Source organism: Schistocerca serialis, chromosome 9, assembly GCF_023864345.2.
Source record: "Schistocerca serialis cubense isolate TAMUIC-IGC-003099 chromosome 9, iqSchSeri2.2, whole genome shotgun sequence".
Classification (NCBI taxonomy): Eukaryota; Metazoa; Arthropoda; class Insecta; order Orthoptera; family Acrididae; genus Schistocerca; species Schistocerca serialis.
In genome coordinates this window covers 40026669-40052308 of record NC_064646.1, presented here as the reverse complement: position 1 = coordinate 40052308, position 25640 = coordinate 40026669, and the positions used below count along the sequence as shown (strand labels likewise).

At 43.4% G+C, this 25640-nt stretch overlaps 2 protein-coding genes across 12 annotated transcripts in view; both read right to left on the bottom strand.

Annotated features, from left to right (window-relative positions):
- The window catches only part of LOC126419840 (UDP-glycosyltransferase UGT5-like), a 279967-nt gene extending 268398 nt beyond the window's left edge, over positions 1-11569 (bottom strand). Inside the window, exon 1 of the mRNA XM_050087090.1 lies at positions 11504-11569. The gene's annotated coding sequence lies outside the window, so the exon portion shown is untranslated. The remainder of the gene's footprint in view (positions 1-11503) is intronic.
- LOC126419835 (UDP-glycosyltransferase UGT5-like) overlaps positions 1-25640 on the bottom strand; it is a 640482-nt gene that overhangs the window by 158695 nt on the left and 456147 nt on the right. The window lies entirely within an intron of this gene.

The following is a 25640-nucleotide window of genomic DNA, read 5'->3' as shown; positions in this document are numbered from 1 at the left end:
AAAAAGCACAAAAGAGGAGAGTATTACGTGGGCAGAGTCTGGGATGTAAAAAGCGCCTATATGTCAAGATGTTTAGATTCAAACGTCTTCGAAGCTACCAGACAAGTCTAAAAGTTAGTTTCCCTCTTTTACATCCTTAACTTCGTCCAGGACATATTCGACTTTTTTGTGCTATGATAGGAGTATCTTTCGTTCCAGTCTCTTAATGTTTGGGCCTCTCACTTATGCCCTCCTAGTTTCGTTGTCCCGTGACAGATGGCAGCAACGCAGCGCAGGAACTCCCCCAAGTGGCGTCTGACATAGAGATGCATTTTACACGTGCGTGACTAGATTCCTGTCGAAGAAATTTCACCATTTTAAATCCATTGCCGCTTGATAAATGTGTTGTTGTTGTTGTGGTCTTCAGTCCTGAGACTGGTTTCATGCTACTCTATCCTGTGCAAGCTTCTTCATCTCCCAGTACGTACTGCAGCCTACATCCTTCTGAATCTGCTTAGTGTATTCATCTCTTGGCCTCCCTCTACGACATTTACCCTCCACGCTGCCCTCCAATACTAAATTGGTGATTCCTTGATGCCTCAGAACATGTCCTACCAACCGATCCCTTCTCCTACTCAAGTTGCGCCACAAACTCCTCTTCTCCTCAGTCCTATTCAGTACCTCCTCATTAGTTATGTGATCTACCCATCTAATCTTCAGCATTCTTCTGCAGCACCACATTTCGAAAGCTTCAATTCTCTTCTTGTACAAGCTATTTATCGTCCATGTTTCATTTCCATACATAGCCACACTCCATACATGTATGGAGACAATATATACTGCCTGGCAAAAAAAAAAAAAAAAAAAATTTAACTACACAGAAGACAGTGTAATTTCGTAAATGCGCACAGCATCGGTGTGTGTGTGAATGATTAAAGGTACTATTGTCTGTGACAGATAGAATGGCGTACATGTGCAAATTAGTGCTATTACAAGGCCTGTTAGGGTTCTTAGCGAGTGTGAACAGCGTCAGATGTTGAGTGATCAATGTGAAAGACACAAACTACTAATGCGAGACATCGTTATCAACACTTGACAGAGTTCAAAAGGGGTCTCACTGTACATCTCCATTTGGCCAGCTGGTAGAATCTGGCAATGTCCAGGTGTGACAGTGACCTTATCTTGGACCGCATGTGAACATGAGCGCAGGCATAGTCGGCCACCAGGTACCGATCGACGTCTGACGACCACAAGGGATTAGATTAGATTAGATTAGCACTAGTTCCATAGATCTTGAATACGACACTTCGAAATGATGTCGAACGTGTCAGGTTAATAAAAGGTGTCTATACAAGATATTACATTACACAAAATATTACATGACACTCAATATTCATAATTTTTAATTTTTTTTGAGGGGGGGGGGGGTTGGGAAATTTCCCACTTACTATATCCAAAAATTCATCTAATGAGTAGAAGGGGTTGCCAATAAGAAATTCTTTTAATTTCCTTTTAAATGCTATATGACTATCTGTCAGACTTTTGATGCTATTAGGTAAGTGACCAAAGACTTTTGTGGCAGCATAATTTACCCCCTTCTGAACTAAAGTTAGATTTGACCTTGAGTAGTGAAGATCATCCTTTCTCCTAGTGTTGTAGCCATGTACACTGCTATTACTTTTGAATTAGTTCGGATTGTTAACAACTAATTTCATAAGTGAATATATATATATTGTGAGGCTACAGTGAAGATTTCTGGCTCTTTAAATAAGTGTCTGCTGGATGATCTTGGATGAGCTCCAGCAATTATTCTGATTACACGCTTTTGTGCAATGAACACTCTTTTACTCAGTGATGAGTTACCCCAGAATATGATGCCATACGAAAGCAGAGAATGAAAATAGGCGTGGTAAGCTAATTTACTGAGATGTATATCGCCAAAATTTGCAATGACCCTAATAGCATAAGTCAAACGTTTCAGCAGATCCTCAGTGTGTTTTTCCAGTTCAACCCCTCATCAATGCATACACCTAGAGATATTGAATATCTTACCTTAGCTACCGATTTCTGATCGAAGTCTATATTTATTAATGGGGTCATTCCATTTACTGTGTGGAACTGTATATACTGTGTTTTGTCAAAGTTTAATGAGAGCCCATTTGCAGAGAACCACTTAATGATTTTCTGAAAAACATCGTTTACAATTTCACCAGTTAATTGTCTGTCGCGTGTGACAGCTATACTTGTATCATCGGCAAAAAGTACCAGCTTTGCATCTTCGTGAATATAGCATGGCAAGTCATTAATATATATTAAGAACAGCAGAGGACCCAAGACGAACCTTGCGGCACCCCACACTTGATTGTGCCCGTTTGAGAAATTGCATCGCCGCATTGTCCGCTAAGCACATCATAACCCCGTGACACCAGAGCCTGCCATCTGAGAACAAGTAATGGACTCCTGCAACATTCTGTCTCGCGCCACACCACTGGTCGTAGGCTGGCGGCAGCCAGTTCTACCGTCCCAAGCGTACGCCGCTACCTACGATGGCCGTCAATGCCGAGTATGATGAAGACACGAGGACAGCGGCCATCCTCCCGATTTTTTGGACAGACAGAGGGATGATACAGTTGGCGTTGTGGTGTCGGGAGTCATTGGGTGTGATTTCAGCTCATGGCTGGGGGTTCCTGTGGGATCTATGAGCAATGCTATGTTGTGGACGTCATGCATAACCCTTCATGTGACATTATATTGCTGGCATTTTTCAACAGGACAACGCTCGTCCACACAAAGAGTGTGTCTCTAGGAACTGCCTACATGGTGTCGAGGTACTCCTGTGGCCAACAGTATACTGTACCCAACATAACATGGCTGAGCGAGGAGGCGCAGTGTTTCGCACACTGGACTCGCATTCGGGAGGACAACGGTTCAGATCTGTGTCCAGCCATCCAGATTTACGCTTTTCGCGATTTCTCTAAATCGCTCCAGGCAAATGCCGGCATGGTTCCTTTAAAAGGGCACGGTCAATTTCCTTCTCCACAATCAGAGCTCAGATCTGTTGAGTTACCGTAACATATGCATATGATGTTACACAAACTTTAGCATAACTTATGGGCTTTATGTCAACTGTCGCTATCATATTCTACAGATTGCTTTTAAAAAAAATTTTTTGTACTTTTTTACCCAATATTCCTTGTTATCATTTGCGTATCCCACAAAAGACCACCAATCATTCGGTGGAGCCCGCGCAGCATCAGCGCATGCTCGAGCCGTCTACGGGTAAGCTGTTTACTTCTCTGCCTTCAGTATGGCCAACGCAAGCGGCTGCGTACCATGTTCGCGATTGAGTACAGACCGTAAAAGCGTTAAATGCGGTTTTCAGGTTTTGCTTTTCCGTCAATAGCCTTCTACTTGACGGGTTTGCCCCAGGTAGAATATCCATCCATTTTGTGGCAACCACTTCTTGGTTTTTCATTCTGCCCCAAAATTAGGTCTTAATAGTTTTTCATTTATTGTCTCCTACCAATGGGTCAGTGTATATCTGAGGCTGTTATTCCTTCTCGATTTACTGTTATACAGATGTTCACATGAACACGTCGCTTTTAGAGACACAAAACCGGTTGTGATCCGACAGTGGACTAAATACAGCAGAAGCGGCTTGCACAACCAAAAAAGTTGCTTGCTATGAGCCAAAGGCTATGACATCATTATGCTCTATGATGGTGATTCGGCGGTTTTCGCCGGCCGCTGTGGCCGAGCGGTTCTAGGCACTTCAGTCCGTAACCGTGCTCCTGCTACGGTCGCTGGTTCGAATCCTGCTTCGTGGAATGAATGTGTGCGATGGCCTTAGGTTACTTAGGTTTAAGTAGTCCTAAGTTCTAGGGGACTCATGACCTCAGATGTTAAGTCCCACAGTGCTCAGAGCCATTTGAACCATTTTTTCGGCGGTTTTCCAGAACCTTCTTGTTTGCATCCTCAACACTGTCATCAGTAATTGACGTGCTAGGGCGTCCAGGTCAGTCGTCGTCTTCAACGCCTTCTCGACCCTCATCATTTGCATCATTCATAAACTATTGTGTTATTCGTAGGAGCCGGCCGGAGTGGCCGAGTGGTTAAAGGCGCTACAGTCTGGAACCACACGACCGCTACGGTCGCAGGTTCGAATCCTGCCTCGGGCATGGATGCGTGTGATGTCCTTAGGTTAGTTAGGTTTAAGTAGTTCTAAGTTCTAGGGGACTTATGACCACAGCAGTTGAGTCCCGTAGTGCTCAGAGCCATTTGACCCATTTTTATTCGTAGTATATCAGCCAAAAGCTAAAGTCAACCTGTCGAATGTACCGCTGCAGTTTATTCCGTTTTCCACGCAAAATTTAATGCAAATTCTTTGATCCACATTTTTCGAAATTAAAAATACGCCGAGCGCTCGAAAACAAGCATAACCTTTTCGATTGTCAACAATACACTCAATATTCAAAACAGCTGAAATGCAAACACATGTCAGGAAAATGTGTATGAACAAGCTAACAAAAATTTAAAAATCGAATGTACAAAGCCAATGAAAGTAAAAAACTCCGTTCCTTTTTGATCACACCTCGTACACATACTAATGCTCAGATGCCAGTTGCGTTCTCAGCACCAACGGTGAAATGTGCAACCGGCGAGATAGAAAATATCCCCAATTTGGTCTTTGGTTCCATAGCGTAACATATGAATACACTCATTACAGATTGTGTTAACTCCACATAAAACTAATAGGCCAGAGCTTTGATCCCATGAGTGAGGTTCAAATGGTTCAAATGGTTCTAAGCACTATGAGACTTAACATCAGAGGTCATCGGTCACCTAGACTTAGAACTTTCTGAATGTGAATAACACCTAACAAACAGCCTCACTAAACTTTACGAATATTTTAAGATATAGGGACTTAGACCCAGTTTCTATAAAACAGAAGTATGTATTTTCCACCTCTCCAATCGCCTAGCATCAGCAAAGGTCCACCTACGGTTTGGCTGTCGTGGCATAGTCAAGTACAACGGTAAGCTAAAGTACCCCGATGTCACTTTAGGCTCTTGATGTAAACACCTTTCGAACACAGCCAGGAAGGTGCTACAAACGCGGGTGAACATGGAGGGGAAGTTGGCACGCAGTACAATGGGAGCTCAAATGGTACAAATGGCTCTGAGTAATATGGGACTTAACATCTGAGGTCATCAGTCCGCTAGAACTTAGAACTACTTAAACCTAACTAACCATAGGACATCACACACATCCATGCCCGAGGCAGGATTCGAACCTGCGACCGTAGCAGCAGCGCGGTTCCCGACTGAAATGCCTAGAGCCGCTCGGTCACAGCGGCCGGCCATGAGTGAGGACCTTGAACTTTTGCTCGTATTCGTATTACGCCAGCGTACCACGAATTTGATGCTCGTACGAGTAGTCCTATCAAGCGTTTCTTTTTTTCTTCGTCTTCTACTTTTTATATCTACCTAGACATGTCTAACTCGTTTGGCACATCCATTCGAAAGGGATCACATACGGGCATAGAGTATGAGGCAAATCAGCGACAAACAGCGGCATTCATGATGATTACGCTGCCTGCATAGGCACTGGAATTTCTCCTCGTCTCTGCGTACGCAAAGTTGCATGACTTGTGTATCACACAATACTTAACGCTTTTTTGAATGACAACATTTTCACCATCGTCCCCCTTGCTTAATCTGAATCGCCAGATAACAGTTTCGACCTCAGACCGATTTATCCGGTTGAAGATTTTGTACTAGAGCTATTGGTCACATTGAAACGGGCCAATCAGAGCCGTTTCACAAAAATGAGGGCTGCAAGTATGGACACACGAGAGATTTAACTCCACTTACTACTTAGCTAAGACGACACCAAGTCTCTGGAGGAAAGACAAGCTGTTATAAAGAGTTGTTTGTGTTCTCATAGCGTCTTTTCACACCTTTCTGCTGATTGGTTTTATGAATGGGTGATTGTGCAGAATGAGTGATTTTATTTCAGAATTACCAAGTGCAAGCTAGATCTGCACTAAGGTGTATGAAACCCGCCAACTCAGCTAATGAAGGGACATAGCAGAGAGGTTGGTCTGGTACATTACATAAACTATGTAGTAAATCGTAGAATTATCTGCAGTATTGGTAACGTTGGTAGGAAAAGAAACGTAAATGAATATGTAAGAAGGAAAGTGGGAACCGACGAGTTTTCTTTGTTTTTTTGTTTCGTGCTTTCTTTTGCACGTAATTAGAGCCACACAACATTCAATGTTAATCCATTGTGCATTTTATGTGCTTACATCATACAAATTGCATTTTCTAAGTAATAATAATTATTTGATCGCGTAGCTTCTGCACTTTTATGGAACCAAGGCAATTACTTTTGATGCAAGGACAGTTTTATAGTCTTTTGCACTCAACAGAACGTTTTTCATGATCAAAGGTAAGAGTTTCCTGTTATTCATAAATGCGAAAGTTGTTTATCAATAACAAAAACACGTTGTATATAAGTTCAATGAAGTATTGATGACTGATATAGCAGCGTTTTGCGATTATTGTATTTCACCATTTTCTTGAGAAAATAGTGTTTTCTTTATTTTCTTTCTAAAAATCCCTCTCTTTCACGTTACAAACCAACAATTTTCGAATAAAACCTGAATTAAATTTTGAGTTTTAATTTTGCTATAAATATTGTCTACTTTTAAGTAACAGACAGGAGGATAGCTACGGATAGAACAAAAATGTTCCATAGGTTAGCCAACCCTTTATATATTCTCACTCAGTTTCTCGATGGTTCATCACTTTCTGTTTTTAGGGGAATGTAGTAAGTCAATAATCGCATGTGTGTAGAACGTGGCCGGTATGAGGTAGTGCCTGACAGGTATGCAACACACCAAATGTACAGGTAATGTGGGGACGACCTTAACTTACCAAAGCCAGTAGGAAAACTTCGCTAGTCTACGCTCCACGATAACTTATGGTAGTTTTATATCCGTAGTTCTGGCGCATTCAAGGAGTGGAATTGGTCTAACCTCACCAACGGCACTTCATATGCCCTCCCCCGTTACCGTCCAAACGGTGAGTGAGCACGGAGCACACTTACTTTTCGGTAGGTCATGCACTCTCGAGATGTTTAGTTGATTTCTGGATTTCGGTATTGCAATGTGGGTTATTAATTCTTAAAGGTGTTTCATATATCTCTTTCAGCTGTCCTACGTTAGGGAGTATTAGCTGGGTCCTTTTTTGTTCTTTTTACCGTTTTGTGAGTGCAGATAGTAAGTTGGCACGATGTGGTTTGCTACCTCTGAAAGACGGCCAGGCGGACCTATAATACAACGTGTGCCTAGGTATCCACGAGCTGATTCCTTATTAAATTCAATGTGTGATTTCTCGCAAGGTGTGCTACGTTTATTCCATCGTAGTTAACGTTGCTTAATGAGATTTCAGACCATTATTCCCTGGACCCCGCACGTGTTGCCAGTGTGGGACTGAACTTCCCCTCAAACAATCGAGTATTAAATTGCATGCGACCTCCGCGATCGTTCTTCGTCGCATCATAGCCCTTTATCGTTCTTCGTCGTATCATAGCCCTTTATTTATTTATTTTTTTGAATGCTAAGATACTTGTGGATTCTGGAGATGGACGAATTGTCTTTGTTAAGATATGACCAAGCTTTTTTTTTTTCGTTAGCTATTGCATTACGCTGTTATTCCTCTTTCAGTACGTGAACCTTCATTCGGTATGAATACCTACTTGAGTATGGAATTTATCTCCATTGTCCAGTTCGAAATTTGTAACAGTTTGTAGTGACACATATTATTCGCCCATACCTTCCCTCCTTGGTTTCTGAATAGATTCGTTGTAGGGCCTACAGGGTTAGTTAGAAATTAACGCCGTCTTTTTCCTCACTTTGTGTTTGAATGGTACAACGAACGTCTTACCTATGCCATTTCTCCCTTGTCTTCTACTACTCACATTTGCATGACTACTTTGAAATTCATACTTAATTGCCTGACGCAGGATCGTCGAACCACGTCCACACTTTTTCTCTACCATCTCACTTTCGAGCGCGAGGAAAAACGAATACTTAAATCTTTCCGTGCGAGATCTGATTCCTCTCATTTCGTTACGATGGCCACTTCTCCCTTTTTTTTCACGTTCAATCGGAAACTGAAACTTCGTGAAAAGATCTTTCCGCAACGAAAAACCGCTTTTGTTTTTATAACTGCCACCCCAACTCGCGTGTCATATCCGTGACAGTCTCTCCCCTGTTTCGTGATAATACAAAACGGGCTGCCCGTCTTTCAACTTTTTCCATGTTCTCCGCCAAAGTTACCTGTTTAAGATCCCACAATGCACAGCAGCACTCTAGCAGAGAACGCACAAGTGTAGCGCGGGACCAGTCTGTTCAGTGGATTTGTCGGGGGTTTTCCAAGTGTTCTGCCAATAAAACGCAGTCTTTGGTTCACCTTCCCCACAATATTGTCTATGTGATCGTTCCAATTCAAGTTGTTCATAACTGCTATGCCTAGGTATTTGGTTGAATTGAGAGAGTTTAGATTCGGGTGGTTTATCGTGTAACCGAGCTTTAACGGATTCCTTTCAGTGCTCCTGTGGACGATTTCACACTTTTCAGTATTTAGGGCCAATTGCCACCATTCGCACCACACAGATGTCTAAATTATTTTGCAATTGGTTTTGATGTTCTGATGACTTTACTAGGCAGTAATTGAGAACACCATCCGCAAAGAACCTAATGTGTGCTCAGATTATCCCTAAACTACTTAGTTACATTTGGAACAGTAGAGAGCACATAAGACCTCTTTGTGGAATCCAGATATCAGTTCCGTTTTACTGGGTGACTTTCCGATAGTTTTTACGAACTACGTACGACGTTTCCACCCGAAATCACGAATCGAGTCAGACAAAAAATGGTTCAAATGGCTCTGAGCACTATGGGAACGTCTAAGGTCATCAGTCCCGTAGACTTAGAACTACTTAAACCTAACTAACCTAAGGACATCACACACAACCATGCCTGAGGGAGGATTCGAACCTGCGACCGTAGCGGTCGCGCGGTTCCAGACTGTAGGGCCTAGAACCGCTCGGCCACCACTGGCCGGCAATCGAGTCAGACAACTGAGTCGATGCTCCATTGCTGCTTTATATAGTAATTCCGGTCATTGTTCCATTCCGTAGTCTGTTCCCGACCCCTCAACGAGAGATGTATGTGTGTACCCTGAATACGGTCATTTAAAGAATGTTCTGTTATCAGAACCCAACCCTAGATCTGTAGCGTCGCCTTCCACTACAAGCTTTCCTCAATGTCCTAGTTATCCGATGTGAAAGTTATCATCAGCGATACATATTACAGGCCATACTCCATACACTAATGTTGTATGATGAAGGTGCCGAATGTGTCTTGATCAGAGCGAGGTGGACAAATAGCCACATCGGATTAGTGATGATAATCTGTGACACAAAGATACTCTTCTAAAACACGCCCCTATTTATTTGGCGTCACCACCTATGACTATGTACACAGTCCATTTTCTTACACCCCAATTTCAACATTACTGAGTACCTTCAATATTTACTCTTACCCCTGTTGCAAAGAACACGTCAAAAAATAGAACCATATTCTCGTGTACATAAACATTTCATGCCATACACATACGCTTTTCAAGGAATGAAATATAACATTTATGAAACGTCCCCTTAGAAAAATTATTGAATTACTGTGCTGATAAATTTCTTACATTATTTGATTTTCAAACAGCTGAGCAGAACTGAACGTACTCAGACATTTCGCATTTCGCTCTTTACCTATTCTGATCAACACTAAACTGACACACAACATTTTTTAGCGCAACGCAATCTGACTTTGAATAATCCCTACAAAAGAATGGCCCTGGCTAAATTAACCTATACCTTTCACAAATCACTTACCTCACAAAAATCTTCGTTACTCGAACTACTGCAATACAGCGAGCGCCACTTCTGCCAGCTAAATAAAAGATTCAAACTACTGAAGGCACTAACTACTGATAGGCATAGTTAGCAAATGAAAGATTTTGATAGAGAGCAAACAATGTATTTACCTTAATAGTGTTCAAAAGTCATAATATATATATATCAGTCCATGATATCGAATATTACAAATTTACTCTTTCTGATACACACACGTCCACATCGTCCGCTCTCAAAATTCCGCCATCTCTCTCCCCACATCCAACACTGCTGGCGGCTCACCTCCAACTGCGCAATGCTACGCGCTGTTAACAGCCAACAACCCAACAATACAATGGCGAATATTGCAACAATGCCGACCAGCCTCAGACTGCACACAGCACATTCAGTGATTTTCATACAAGGCGCTAGGTGGCGTTACCAATAAAAAAAAAAACCTAAGCAGCCTACTTACACATTATCTTGGATAATCTTCGGAAATAAGTGTCCTTTTGATCCACAAACACGCTGCAACAGCAACTGACCACCTCGGCGTGGGCAGAGCATATGACAAAAAAATGGTTCAAATGGCTCTGAGCACTATGGGACTCAACTGCTGTGGTCATAAGTCCCCTAGAACTTAGAACTACTTAAACCTAACTAACCTAAGGACAGCACACAACACCCAGCCATCACGAGGCAGAGAAAATCCCTGACCCCGCCGGGAATCGAACCCGGGAACCCGGGCGTGGGAAGCTAGAACGCTACCGCACGACCACGAGATGCGGGCAGAGCATATGACAGTGTACACAAACATATAAAAAAAAAAAAATAATCAGTACCAAAACTGTTCAAGAAATAGATATGCACGTGGTTGTTCACTGTACAAAGTCTGCATCACAAACACAGACACACACATATACAGGGTTATTACAAATGATTGAAGCGATTTCACAGCTCTACAATAACTTTATTATTTGAGATAATTTCACAATGCTTTGCACACACATACAAAAACTCAAAAAGTTTTTTTGAGCATTCACAAATGTTCGATATGTGCCCCTTTAGTGATTCGGCAGACATCAAGCCGATAATCCAGTTCCTCCCACACTCGACGCTCACTGCAGGCCGACCTGTTGATTTCCCCTTACAGAGGCATCCAGAAGCTTTAAACTGCGCATACCATCGCCGAATGGAGTTAGCAGTTGGTGGATCTTTGTTGAACTTCGTCCTGAAGTGTCGTTGCACTGTTATGACTGACTGATGTGAGTGCTTTCTCGGCTCCTGTCGCCATTTTGTCTCACTGCGCTCTCGAGCGCTCTGTCGGCAGAAACCTGAAGTGCGGCTTCAGCCGAACAAAACTTTATGAGTTTTTCTACGTATCTGTAGTGTGTCGTGACCATATGTCAATGAATGGAGCTACAATGAATTTATGAAATCGCTTCAATCATTTGTATTAGCCCTGTATATCAATCAACTACATGCAAAACATATCATTTGACAACTGACGCAATTACACCAAACTGGACAATCGTAGGCATACTTTTTAGGACAATCAACCCACCTCCGTAGCGTCTGTGTGTGTGTGCCTACAGCAAGCGACTCTGCTCGGGCATATTTAGCGCGCCGGGTCACTGGGCCACTGATACTCGGCTAGAGGCGCGTAACTTTTATATGGTGTCCACATTGCGATAAGGGCGCGTTAACACAGCCGGAGGACGCCTTATCACACACTCGCGAGCACTGCGACTCATGAGTTCGGAGACTCAAAACAGACGTCACCGCCTGTCATTACGTAAGAGGCCGCAAGGAGAAGTGGCGCTGAGGTTCCTCGTGTCCATTTCACACGCACTGGGGCCTACGAACGAGTCTACTGAACGAGGCAGGTGTTATTCGCGCACGGGCTGTAATTTGTGTTATGAGAGGTGTGCTTGCAATTATAACAGTGCCTTTAACTGATTTGATTTCAAAGAGAAAAAAAGATTGGAGTGACATTGGGTACCACACTGTGGACGCATAGCGAGTGCTGGGAACGTCAAGTTGCGGCGTGTGCGTACTTCGGCCAGCGTCTGCCCCGATAGCTGTTCGGTCAGAGGGTTGCGTGCCTCTGTAATAAAAAAAACTGAGTTAATCGATCATCAACGAATTTCAACAGATGTCTTACGACGTCCGCCCCGAGCAGACGCAACGATCAATAGCGAACAAAATGAGATTAAAAAAAATAAAAAAAAGATAGCTGAGTGGTCAGTGTGGCGCAATACCGTCCTACGGGCCCGGGTTCGATCCCCGGCTGGGTCGGTGATTTTCTCCACTCAGGGAGTGGGTGTTGTGTTGTCTTCGCCATCATTTCATCCCCATCCGGCGCGCAGGTCGCCCAATGTGGCGTCGCATGTAATAAGACCTGCACCAAGGCGGCCGGACCTGCCCCGTAAAGAGGCATCACGGCCAATGACGCCAAATGCTCACTTCGATTTCCAGTTCAGCCAACGCTTTTTCGCTTCGCGCCCTACTTGCGACTCCCTCGCAGTCACATCCGTTGCAGCTACTTTTTTATTTTCTGATGAATAAACTGGACAGCACCTTGTCCCAAAATTTCCGCATACTGCAATCGAAGCCTCACACAATCGAGTTTGCCCCTCTTTTTCCGTTTATCCACTTGCTTTCGTTTACCGTTTATCCACTCGCCATCACATAGTTTCTTTCACCAGCGGGAAACGAACACGTTATGCAACATCTCAGCTGCATATTTTTATTACTCTCGTGACGTGTATGCATCGTATACAGACAAGAGCCAGAAGTGTCTAAACATGTATGTATGTAGGTTACCAAAACTGTTGCTTAAACCAGTACAAATCCAATTAGTGAACTGTGTTTTTCCACATAGATGGTAAAAATTCTCCGTTAAAATATGTAACAATTTTTCTAAGGCAGCTGCAGAGTAATCGTGTAGTGTTGTGTTGGTTAAACATCTGTTAATTTTTACTCTAATTGTATGTAGGAGGCTACCTAGAGATGACTAGAAATGCACTGTTGATCAAATACCTGTACCGAAAACTACTTTTCTAGCTGAGAACGATGAAGTACCTAAAAACAAACTTGCAGACTGACACACGTTACAAGAGCACGTGGAATTTCACATTGTTCTTTGGCCACCTCACTGAGACTGTAGCAGGTATATGCTCAAAATCTGCAGCAATCATCGAGCCACTGCAAGTTCTGTCAAAGTGGGATAGAACATACGTCTTCCCTGCAGTAAGTACAGTTCTTCGAACACACTGGTATACAGTTTAACTTACGAATTTCCAACTACTTTATATATTTAACTCAGTGTCGTCATCTCTTTGTATATAGTAACTTCCTAAGCTGTTATCCAATAGTTTTGCATATGTCTGATTTTACTGATATTGTCAGTTCAATTTAATTTTTAGAAAAGCAGTTAAATTGTTTTATCACACTCTCATGTTCTCTTCTGTTGAGTGTAATTGTTTCACGTTGTCGACCTCCTATTACGCAACATTCACGTACACAGACACACACAGTTTTTCGATGTTTAGTCTCACCGCTTGCTCGTGTGTTCCATTCACATTTATTTCAAATGTTCAAATGTGTGTGAAATCTTATGGGACTTAACTGCTAAGGTCATCAGTCCCTAAGCTTACACACTACTTCACATAAATTATCCTAGGGACAAACACACACACCCATGCCCGAGGGAGGACTCGAACCTCCGCCGGGACCAGCCGCACAGTCCATGACTGCAGCGCCTTAGAGCTCTCCGCTAAACCCGCGCAGCACTTTTATTTACTGTTTAACATTTTGTATTGTCTTTCTATTACACTGTCAAATGTCTTTTAATCTGTCTTTGCATCACACTCTCCATGTTTGATATATTTTTCAATGCTGTTTAGCAGCACAGTATCCCCTTTGATGACAATAGTCAATTATAGTCTTATAATGGCCTTGCAAGGAAAAAAATCGGTTAACTAGATAAATTAATGTTGTAGAGCACACACAATTTTGGGCTTCTCATTTATATAACGAAAGAAAGAATTAATATGTCGTGTTACAAAATTGAAAATTTAAATTTAGCTGATGATGTTGGGAGAGTCACAGAGGGCGTAAGAAATCCGTAACAGCAGCGGGGAGCAGTTAACGCACAGCAGATACAAAACGAAGTCGTAGTGTGTTGGCGGTGGGTGGAGCAGACAAATGGAAAACAAATATGCGAACTGTTGTAAACGTTGACTATACTAGAAAATGTATCCAGCACAGGAATGTTTTGGACAGGAAGAAATAGATAACTGTATTACAACACGAGAAGGGAATTTACTAAACTTTTACAAAATGCAACAATGGAAAATCCACGATGAAATGTAACAATATCTGGCTCCAGCTGCCAGAGTCTGCTGTCATGTGTGTGTGTGAGTTGCGTTTGCGTGAGTACGTGCGTGTGTGTATGTTGTCTAATTCTGACAAAGTCCTTGTCGGCCGAAAGCTAATTGTGTGGTAGTCTTTTTGTTGTGCCTCTCTGCGACTAAGCATCTCCGCTATATTACAAAAGTAAGAAAGATAACAAAAGATTAACGGAAGGAAGGAACGGAGAAAAGAAAATTGCTGGCATATCCATAAGCAACTTGCAGTCCTCCGTCACCACGTGTTATCGGTTGTTGTGTTTTCATTGTGCCTTCATGATGTGTTCCTGCGTCTAGGCGGTGCTATAAGCGTTCTTCAGCCTGTAACAAGTCGCTGCTCTCGTATCGACTCTCACAGTAGCGTCACAGTGCAACTCTTGTTGCTTGATATTTCGCCTGTGTAAGTAACTTTTATCCTTTTAGTCACGAGCACCTGACCGGCCTTGCAGCGAGTTTGCAATCGTCATTGTCTGCGTGTGCCTGTTGAGCCGAAGATAAAACTAGGCGGTGATTTAGAGTCTTGCTCGTGCGAGCGGCAGGCAGAAGATAAGGCTGCTCTGCAAGAGCCACGTGACCTGCAAGGCATTTTACAAGCGGAGGCGATTAAATTAGGCGAAGCACAAGCTTGGATTTTGAAGCGTTCGTCAGGGTACAAATCCAACTGCGCTCGTGTCGGCTTCTCCAAGTTGTGCCGACATCACATTAGGCGAATGCCGTAGCGTTTCCTACATCAGTGTCTCGGATAAATTACTTTCCCATTCAGCTGAAATTGATACATGACCCAAAGTTGCCTGCATCATTTAACAACGGAAGATGGAAACGAGGATATAATCCAGATGACATCCTTGTCTCCGAAAAGGTATCCCTGCAAACTGTAAAGCAAATCGAGGACCCAATTCCAAGATCGCAACACAGAGCAATAACTTGCTGCATTACTGCAGTAATCAAATCAGATGTAATGCCCTTCAAGAGACGCTTCAATTTCAAAAAAGCTCATTGGGAACTTTGCACAGAGGACCTTGATAAGGAAATCTTGGAAATTAAACCACAGATACAATCATATGAAACTTTTATAGACCTTGTCAAGAAAATCTCTCGACGGCGCATACCTAGAGGGAGCCACACCCAGTATATCGCTGGACTCAATGGTAGCAGCAAGGAAGCTGTGAAAAAGTATGCAGAACTGTACAATAAGGACCCCCTCTCAGAGGAAACGATCCAGGCAGGTGAGGTACTGATGTCTGGTATCTCCGAAGCGAGAAGGGAAAAGTGGTGCAACCTCCTGCAGGAGACGGACATGAAACACAGCAGCAGGAATGCATGGAAACTGTTCAAAAGTCTCAACAACGAACCAACAGAACCACAACCAAATTACAGTGAAGTTACACCTGATCAGATAGCCCACCAACTACTCATGAACGGAAAAACTAAAAGGCAGATCAGGACGGGCAAAATGAAAAGAAAATTGAACGACGAGATTAGCTTCCTAGCTCGCCCGTTCTTCATTCAGGAGCTACAAGATGCCATCAACGATTTGAAAAACAATAAGGTCTCTGGCCTCGACGATCTGAGATCTGAGCAAATTAAACATTTTGGACCGGGAGTACAAGCATGGATCCTAGAGCTAATGAATAACTGTATCACAACAATGCAAATTCCTAAACTGTGGAGGAAAGCTTGGGGTATTGCGTTATTAAAAGCAGGGAAAGACCCCGCTGAAGCTAAAAATTTCCGGCCTGTCTCACTGCTTTGTCATTTATTTAAAGTGCTGGAGCGAATGATCCTCAAACGCATAGCTGATTATGTGGACAAAGCCCTCATTAACGAACAAGCTGGATTTCGACCAGGAAAATCATGCTGTGGCCAGATACTTAATCTCACACAGTACATCGAAGACGGCTATCAGAGAGGAGAAGTAACTGGGGTCGCATTCCTGGATCTCAGTGCTGCATATGTTAACCGTAAGTTGCTTACCCAGAAAGTGTATAATGTCACTAGGGACTACACCCTTTCTGTGTTCGTGCAATGCATGCTACAGAACAGACGCTACTATGTAACCTTACAATCTAAAAGCAGCCGATGGAGGACACAGAAAAATGGACTTGCACAGGGTAGTGTCTTGGCTCCAATATTATTTAACATCTATACCAATGATCTTCCCATGAGCCACCAGACACGAATGTTCATATATGCTGATGATGCAGCAGTGGCCACTCAGGATAAAACCTTTGAACAAGTGGAGGAGAATCTCACAGGACCCTTAACAGAACTTGCTATCTATTACGACGGCAATAATCTCAAACCAAATCCTAGTAAATCTCAAGTATCCGCCTTCCATCTTAGGAACAAAGAAGCCAAACATAACTCCGAGTCATGTGGCAAGGGGAAGAGCTGAAACATACAAACAGCCCAAAATACCTGGGAGTAACACTGGACAGAGCACTTACTTTAAAGCAGCACTGTCACAACACTAAAAAAAAGGTCTGTGCCAGGAACAACGTACTGCGGAAGCTAACAGGTTCATCGTGGGGAGCTCAACCACATGTTTTGCGCACCACGGGTCTGGTGCCGAGTATCTCAGCAGCGGAATACGCGGCGCCAGTTTGGAGGAACTCTGCCCACGCTAAGCAAGTTGACGCCGCCGTAAACGAAACTGTACGTATTGCTACAGGATGCCTCAAACCAACTCCCACAGACATAATTTATCCCATCATAGGCATAGCACCACCCACTATCCGCAGACAAGTAGCCGCCGAGATCGAAAGTTCAAAACAAAAGAATGATCTTCGACATCCGATGCATATGCACCGAAAACAACGTGTCCCGCTGAAATCCCGCGGGAGTTTCATTGAAAGTACTGAAGAGCTCGCCACCAAGCCCGTCGCAAGGCGGCTGTCTCTTTGGGAAGAAATGGTGCCACACTCCACAATGGAACTACTTGAGGAGGGATCTGCAGGATTTCATCTACCTTTTACAACTTGGAGATCATTAAACCGGCTGCGCACTGGAGTAACTGGGTGCAAATCAAACCTATTTAAATGGGCTTACAGTGATAGCGATAGGTGTGAATGCGGAGCAATACAGGACTTGGACCACCGACTGATTTGCCCAGATATGTCTATAACATGCACTAAAGACGATATTTTGAAAGTCAATGACAAAGCAAACTACGTTGCTAAGTACTGGGAAGGGAAGACATAATTGGTGCATCCGGATACGGATGAAGAAGAATTCAGCTGATACTTCTTCCCTTATCTACTGTCCCGTAATTCGACGGTACGGTAGGTTTATCCTCCTTTCCGTTATTATCGTCCGTCGTGCAGGAATTCTAGTCGACGATTGGGGTCACTAACTTCATTGTTGCTCATTTTGTCTTCAGAGAAGTAGCCCGTATGTAGGACGCAGGACATAGCACAAGCGCAGGCCGGACTCTGCTTGTAGCAGGACACACGACGCGTGCGCATCCGGTGTGTACTCGTGTAGCTCGTACAGAAGGTGGACAGACACCCTGTAACAAGCCGACAACGTCGTGCGAGGCCGAAGATCGAAACCGGGAAAGTCGGTGCCGCGTGCACCGCCAAAATGTCACACAGCTACATATTTTACTGTTGACTCATGTGTCAGGGTGGAATTCGAATGCAGTTGCAGTGTTAGTTTCACTTGCCGTAGATGGTAACAGGTGCTGTGTGCCAGCGGTTCCAAAACCGTCGCACGCGGCCCACTTCTAGAACGCGTTTGCGTCGCGCTGGGGCGTGAACGCTGGTCGAGAATGGAAGCAGAATAAAAGTACGCGAAGTACCGGTCACAACGCGTTGGTCGATTATGCCATGTCGAAACCGGCCCTTCTTTTGTTTTTTTTTTTTTTTTAAAAAAAAAGTCCTTGTGCCATTAGGTTGCTGGAAGTGTACTCACCTACACACTGCCCTATAGGGCGCGAGGCCTCACGCACAAACATTCACTGACGTGACCAAAGTCATGGGATACCGACAAGTAAATATACAGATGGCTGTAGTATCGCGTACACGAGGTACAAAAGAACAGTACATTGGTGGAAGTGTTATTTGTACTCAGGTGATTCATGTGAGAAGGCTCTAGATCTACATCTACATGGATACTCCGCAAATCACATTTAAGTGCCTGGCAGAGGCTTCATCGAACCCCCTTCAAAATTCTCTATTATTCCAATCTCGTATAGCGCGCGGAAAGAATGAACACCTATATCTTCCCGTACGAGCTCTGATTTCCCTTATTTTATCTTCGTGATCGTTCCTCCCTGTGACAGTCGGTGTCAACAAAATATTTTCGCATTCGGAGGAGAAAGCTGGTGATCGGAATTTCGTGAGAAGATTCCGTTGCAACGAAAAACGCCTTTCTTTTAATGATTTCCAGCCCAAATCCTGTATTATTTCTGTGACACTCTCTCCCATATTTCAAGATAATACAAAACGTGCTGCCATTCTTTGAACTTTTTCGATGTACTCCGTCAGTCCTATCTGGTAAGGATCCCACACGGCGCAGCAGTACTCTAAAAGAGGACGGACAAGCGTAGTGTAGGCAGTCTCCTTAGTGGGTCTGTTACATTTTCTAAGTGTCCTGCCAATAAAACGCACCCTTTGGTTAGCCTTCCCCACAACATTTTCTATGTTTTCTTTCCAATTTAAGTTGTTCCTAATTGCAATGCCTAGGTATTTAGTTGAATTTACGGCTTTTAGATTAGACTAATTTATCGTGTAACCGAAGTTTAACGAGTTACTTGTAGCACTCATGTGGATGACCTCACACTTTAAGTTATTTAGGGTCAACTGCCACTTTTCGCACCATTCAGATATTTTTTCTGAATAGTTTTGCAGTTTGTTTTGATCTTCTGATGACTTTATTAGTCGATAAACGACAGCGTCATCTGCAAACAACCTAAGACGGCTGCTCAGATTGTCTCCCAAATCGTTTATATAGATAAGGAACAGCAAAGGGCCTCAAATACTACCTTGGGGAACGCCAGAAATCACTTCTGTTTTATTCGATGACTTTCCGTCAATTACTACGAACTGTGACCTCTCGGACAGGAAATCGGAAATCCAGTCACATAAGTGAGACGATATTCCATAAGCATGCAATTTCACTACGAGCCGCTTGTATGGTATACTTCCGGAAATCCAGGAATACGGAATTGATCTAAAAATCCTTGTCAATAGCACTCAGCACTTCATGTGAATAAAGAGCTAGTTGTGTTTCACAGGAACGATGTTTTCTAAACCCAAGTCGACTGTGTGTTAATAGACCATTTTCTTCGAGGTAATTCATAATGTTCGAACACAATATATGTTCCAAAATCTTGCTGCATATCGACTTTAACGATATGGGCCTGTAATTTAGTGGATTACTCCTGCTACATTTCTTGAATATTGATGTGACGTGTGCAACCTTCCAGTCTCTGGGTACGGATCTTTCGTCGAACGAACGGTTGCATATGATTGTTAAGTATGGAGCTAATGCATCAGCATACTGTGAAAGGAACGTAACTAGTATACAGTCTGGACCAGAAGACTTGCTTTTATTGAGTGATTTGAGTTTCTTCACTACTCCGAGGATATTTACTTCTACGTTACTCATGTTGGCATCTGTTCTTGATTCGAATTCTGGAATATTTACGTCATCGTCTTTTGTGAAGGCATTTCGGAAGGCTATGTTTAGTAACTCTGCTTTGGCAGCACTGTCTTCGATAGTATTTCCATTGCTGTCGGGCAGAGAAGGCATTTATTGTGTCTTGCCGCTAGCATACTTCACATACGACCAGAATCTCTTTGGATTTTCTGCCAGGTTTCGAGACAAAGTTTCGTTGTGGTAACTGTTATAGGCGTCTCGCATTGAACTCCGCGCTACATTTCGAGCTTCTGTAAAGGATCGCCGACCTTGGGGATTTTCCGTGTGTTTAAATTTGGCATGTTTGTTTCGTTGTTTCTGCAACAGTGTTCCAACCCGTTTTGTGTACCAAGGAGGATCAGCTCCGTCGTTTGTTAATTTGTTTGGTACAAATCTCTCAATTGCTGCCGATACTATTTCTTTGAATTTAAGCCACATCTGGTCTACACTTATATTATTAATTTGAAATGAGTGGAGATTGTCTCTCAGGAAGACGTCAAGTAAATTTTTATCTGCTTTTTTGAATAGATATATTTTTCGCTTATTTTTCGAGGATTTGGGGATTACAATAATTAATATCGCTATGACAACACTATGTTCACTAATCCTTATATCGGTTTTGATGCTCCGACGTGATTATGGTCCCACGACGGGAATTAAGACTTTGAACGCGGAATGGCAGTCGGAGCTAAACGCATGGGACATTCAACTCGGAAATCGTTAAGTACAGGGCTATTACAAATGATTGAAGCGATTTCATAAATTCACTGTAGCTCCATTCGTTGACATATGGTCACGACACACTACAGATACGTAGAAAAACTCATAAAGTTTTGTTCAGCTGAAGCCGCACTTCAGGTTTCTGCCGACAGAGCGCTCGAGAGCGCAGTGAGACAAAATGGCGACAGGAGCCGAGGAAGCGTATGTCGTGCTTGAAATGCACTCACATCAGTCAGTCATAACAGTGCAACGACACTTCAGGACGAAGTTCAACAAAGATCCACCAACTGCTAACTCCATTCGGCGATGGTATGCGCAGTTTAAAGCTTCTGGATGCTTCTGTAAGGGGAAATCAACGGGTCGGCCTGCAGTGAGCGAAGAAATGGTTGAACGCGTGAGGGCAAGTTTCACGCGTAGTCCGCGGAAGTCGACGAATAAAGCAAGCAGGGAGCTAAACGTAACACAGCCGACGGTTTGGAAAATCTTACGGAAAAGGCTAAAGCAGAAGCCTTACCGTTTACAATTGCTACAAGCCCTGACACCCGATGACAAAGTCAAACGCTTTGAATTTTCGGCGCGGTTGCAGCAGCTTATGGAAGAGGATGCGTTCAGTGCGAAACTTGTTTTCAGTGATGAAGCAACATTTTTTCTTAATGGTGAAGTGAACAGACACAATGTGCGAATCTCGGTGGTAGAGAATCCTCACGCATTCGTGCAGCAAATTCGCAATTCACCAAAAGGTAACGTGTTTTGTGCAATCTCACGGTTTAAAGTTTACGGCCCCTTTTTCTTCTGCGAAAAGAACGTTACAGGACACGTGTATGTGGACATGCTGGAAAATTGGCTCGTGCCACAACTGGAGACTGACAGCGCCGACTTCATCTTTCAACAGGATGGTGCTCCACCGCACTTCCATCACGATGTTCGGCATTTCTTAAACAGGAGATTGCAAAACCGATGGATCGGTCGTGGTGGAGATCATGATCAGCAATTCATGTCATGGCCTCCACGCTCTCCCGACTTAACCCCATGCGATTTCTTTCTGTGGGGTTATGTGAAAGATTCAGTGTTTAAACCTCCTCTACCAAGAAACGTGCCAGAACTGCGAGCTCGCATCAACGATGCTTTCGAACCCATTGATGGGGACATGCTGCGCCGAGTGTGGGAGGAACTTGATTATGGGCTTGATGTCTGCCGAATCACTAAAGGGGCATATATCGAACATTTGTGAATGCCTAAAAAAAGTTTTTGAGTTTTTGTATCTGTGTGCAAAGCATTGTGAAAATATCTCAAATAATAAAGTCATTTTAGAGCTGTGAAATCGCTTCAATCATTTGTAATAACCCTGTACAGTAATTCAATATTCCGACAACCACAGAGTCAATAGCGTTCCGAGAACACCAAATTTCAAGCAATACCTCTCAAAACGGACACTGCAATGGCCGATGGCATTCACTTAACGACCTAGAGCAGCGGTAATTGTCGAGAGTTGTCAGTGCCAACAGACAAAAAACACTGCGTGAAATAACAGCAGAAATCAATTTGTCAGTGCGACGAACGTATTCGCTAGGACAGAGCAGCGAAATATGGGATTAATGGGCTGTGGCAGCAGACGACCGACGCGAGTGCCCTCTGCTAACAGCACGACATGGCCTGCACCGCCTCTCCTGGGCTCCTGATCGTATGGGTTGGAGCCTAGACGACTGGAAAACGGAGACCTTGTCAAAAACTGGTTCAGATGGCTCTGAGCAGTATGGGACTTAACATCTGAGGTCATCAGTCCCCTAGAACTTAGAACTACTTAAACCTAACTAAACTAAGGACATCACACACATCCATGCCCGAGGCAGGATTCGAACCTGCGACCGTAGCGGTCGCGAAGTTCCAAACTGTAGCGCCTAGAACCGCTCGGCCACCTTGGCCGGCGAGGCCTGGTCAGATGAGTCTAGATATCAGTCGGCAAGTGCTGATGGTAGGGATCGAGTGTCGCGCAAACCCCACGAAGCCATGGTCCCAAGTTGTCAACAAAGAAAGCACTTTGCAAGCTGTGGTGCTCCATAATGGTGTGAACTGTGTTTACTTGCAATGGACTGAATCCTCTGATCCAACTGAACCGATCATTGACTGGCAATGGTTATGTTGGGCTACTTGGAGTCTATATGAAGGCATTCATGGATTTTATGTCCCCAAACAGAGATGCAATTTGTATGGATGACAACGCGCCGTGTCACCGGGCCACAGTTCTCCGCGATTGGTTTGAGGAACATTCTGGACAGTTCGAGCGAATGATTTCACCACCCAGATCGCCCAACATTGTAACTAACCTGTTACTACGGGTTATTCCTTATTATTGGGAATGGAAATACTTACTGCTTATGAAATTAACGTGGGAAGAGTAGGGTCGCCACAGACTCTAACCATATAACTAATCTTAGATTTGGTCGAGTCGGAAAATAAATTAATTTGATCACAGACCAAAAACTCACAAAAATTCATACGTTGTGACGTCGCTCGTAGGGGATACTATGTAATTAATAGTGTTCCCCATGCACTGTTCACGACAATCATATATTTAAAATAAAATAGCACATACAAGAACAGTGTGCAGAAGATCAGCTCCCAGCAACACACCTGAAAATAAGACTTAATCTAAAGCATTTGTTATAAAATACAAGGGGAGACTAATCACTGGACCTGTGCATAAGGAAATGCATTGGATGTGCTAACGGGAAAGCTACGAGGTGAGTGGCTTACGTGCAAAAACGTAATCTCGGAACACAATAGAAAATTGTAGATAACATCATTTATTCTTAAGATAAGGGTGTGAGGCATGAACACGATTCCTGATAACACGTGGTTTGCGCTCATGTTAGATGACAACAAATGGCGTGAGTGATTTTTTAAACGAAGTTAATGAATGTTTTGACTAGCCCGTCGTACAACGCTTTCGAATTTTGGCCATTTCTATACATCATCTTCTCAGAGCTGAATATTTCGTACTGAACTGGTTGGTTCAAATGGCTCTGACTACTATGGGACTTAACATCTGAGGCCATCAGTCCCCTAGACTTAGAACTACGTAAACCTAATTAACCTAAGGACATCACACACATCCATGCCCGAGGCAGGACTCGAATTTGCGACCGTAGCAGCCGCATGGTTCCGGACTGAAGCGCCTAGAACCGCTCGGCCAACGCGGCCGGCCGTACTGAACTGCCCAGGTATTCTGCAGTTAGTTTATTGTCACTTTTGCTCTCTTCCTACACATTGCTTGCAACACCTGCAGTCACTGATGCTATAGTAGGCTTCAGGTCATTGATGCTCTCGACTACGTTAACTGATGTGGAATGCATGGGACTGTTAGATACTTGGAAGTCTAAGCTAATGTGTTGATGAACATATTAACTGTTCGAAGTAAGTTTCACACAAGACATTCTGAACATTCGAACTCTGATCCCTGTCTCTGGAAGCAGTTTTGATCGCGTGACTCCCCTCTTACAGCTAGTAAATCGACGTCTCGTACCCCGGTTACAATAGCAGTATCAGGAAACCTACTCCCGAGATTCTCCCAGTTTTCTCTGAACAGTTCTGTTGGCTACCTTTTGGCAGAAGACAGCGGCTTCCAGAAACGCTCTGCGTAAATTAATGTGCCACGATAACAGAAATCGCCCATCACCAACAGAAAGAGAAAAATTGCGTTTCAGAGTGTTCCTTTTCTTCTTAACATAATAGAAGATACGACGTCGTAGGGAAGCCGTAATCACTGTCAGTATAATGAAAATAACACCGCCTACGTTACATTTTTATTCAGATAATAGGATGTAACCTCATGCACATGCCATCTTTATACACAGAATCATTCAACATCTCCAGTACTTTACTGTCTCAAACTCGTCATGTTGACGAAAGCCCTGGTTTCGGGTCTGCAGGCTAACTGTGCACTACGTCGAAACTGTTTACCTAAACAAAAACTAGTGATATATCCAGTCAATCTTATTTCGATTTTCAACTTGGGTGCGCCATCTCCGAAAGTCTGCGAATAAGTCAGCCGATTCTTCCGTACGTATTTGTAACAGCTAACGCTTTGGTTAATGTTCATTATAGCGAGTGATGTGAACAGCGTACAACATCAGCGAGACTCACAGAATAACTGTTACAACATGTAATTTGCGTCATTTTGATAGTCGCCAGACAAAATTCAAGTTTTATATGAAGAGATGCTGTTCTGTCAGCTACCGCAGACGTCAGACGGATTGATACTGTGCAGTGCAAGAGCGTGACGCCCAGAAGGGCCTAACCTACCCAAGCTGGGGTGCCAAAATGGTAAGGCGCCACCGGAGCGCTGAAGTCACGAGTCGAAGCCACCGTCTCATCAGCCGGCTGCAACAGAAGTCGTGTAACGTTCCAGGCGTGAAGGAGTGGGATTCCAAACTTCCTTCGTTAAGTTCACACTCTCTGTCATCCCTCTCAACCGATTGCTTCTGTTGTATCGTAGCCGATACTAAACGGAAACGTTGTCGCACAAATCTGATGCCATATGGGCTGTACAAGAACAGTTATGTGAAAAAAGTTATTAAGGATTTCTTAAGCTCACCCATCAAAGGCCAAATTGGTAACTGCATTCTATTTCTATAAGGTAGCACGAAATGTTGTTATGTTTAATGAGTGCTGTTAATTGCATCTTTAGGTTTAAAAGAACATTTTTAAGAAAGGTTCTTTTGACACTCCTGCTACTCTTGTATTATGTATTTTCTTGCACAGAAAACCTAAGCTTGATGTCGTGCGTTCGTGTTCCCGTTGTTGTTTTGCGGGACAACGATATTATTTATCATATTTTTAAGTAATATGTGTCTGACAATTTGTTGCACGCACATCCTGACGTACTCCACCTTGACGCTGGTTTTTGGTTGATTTCTCGATGATACCTGC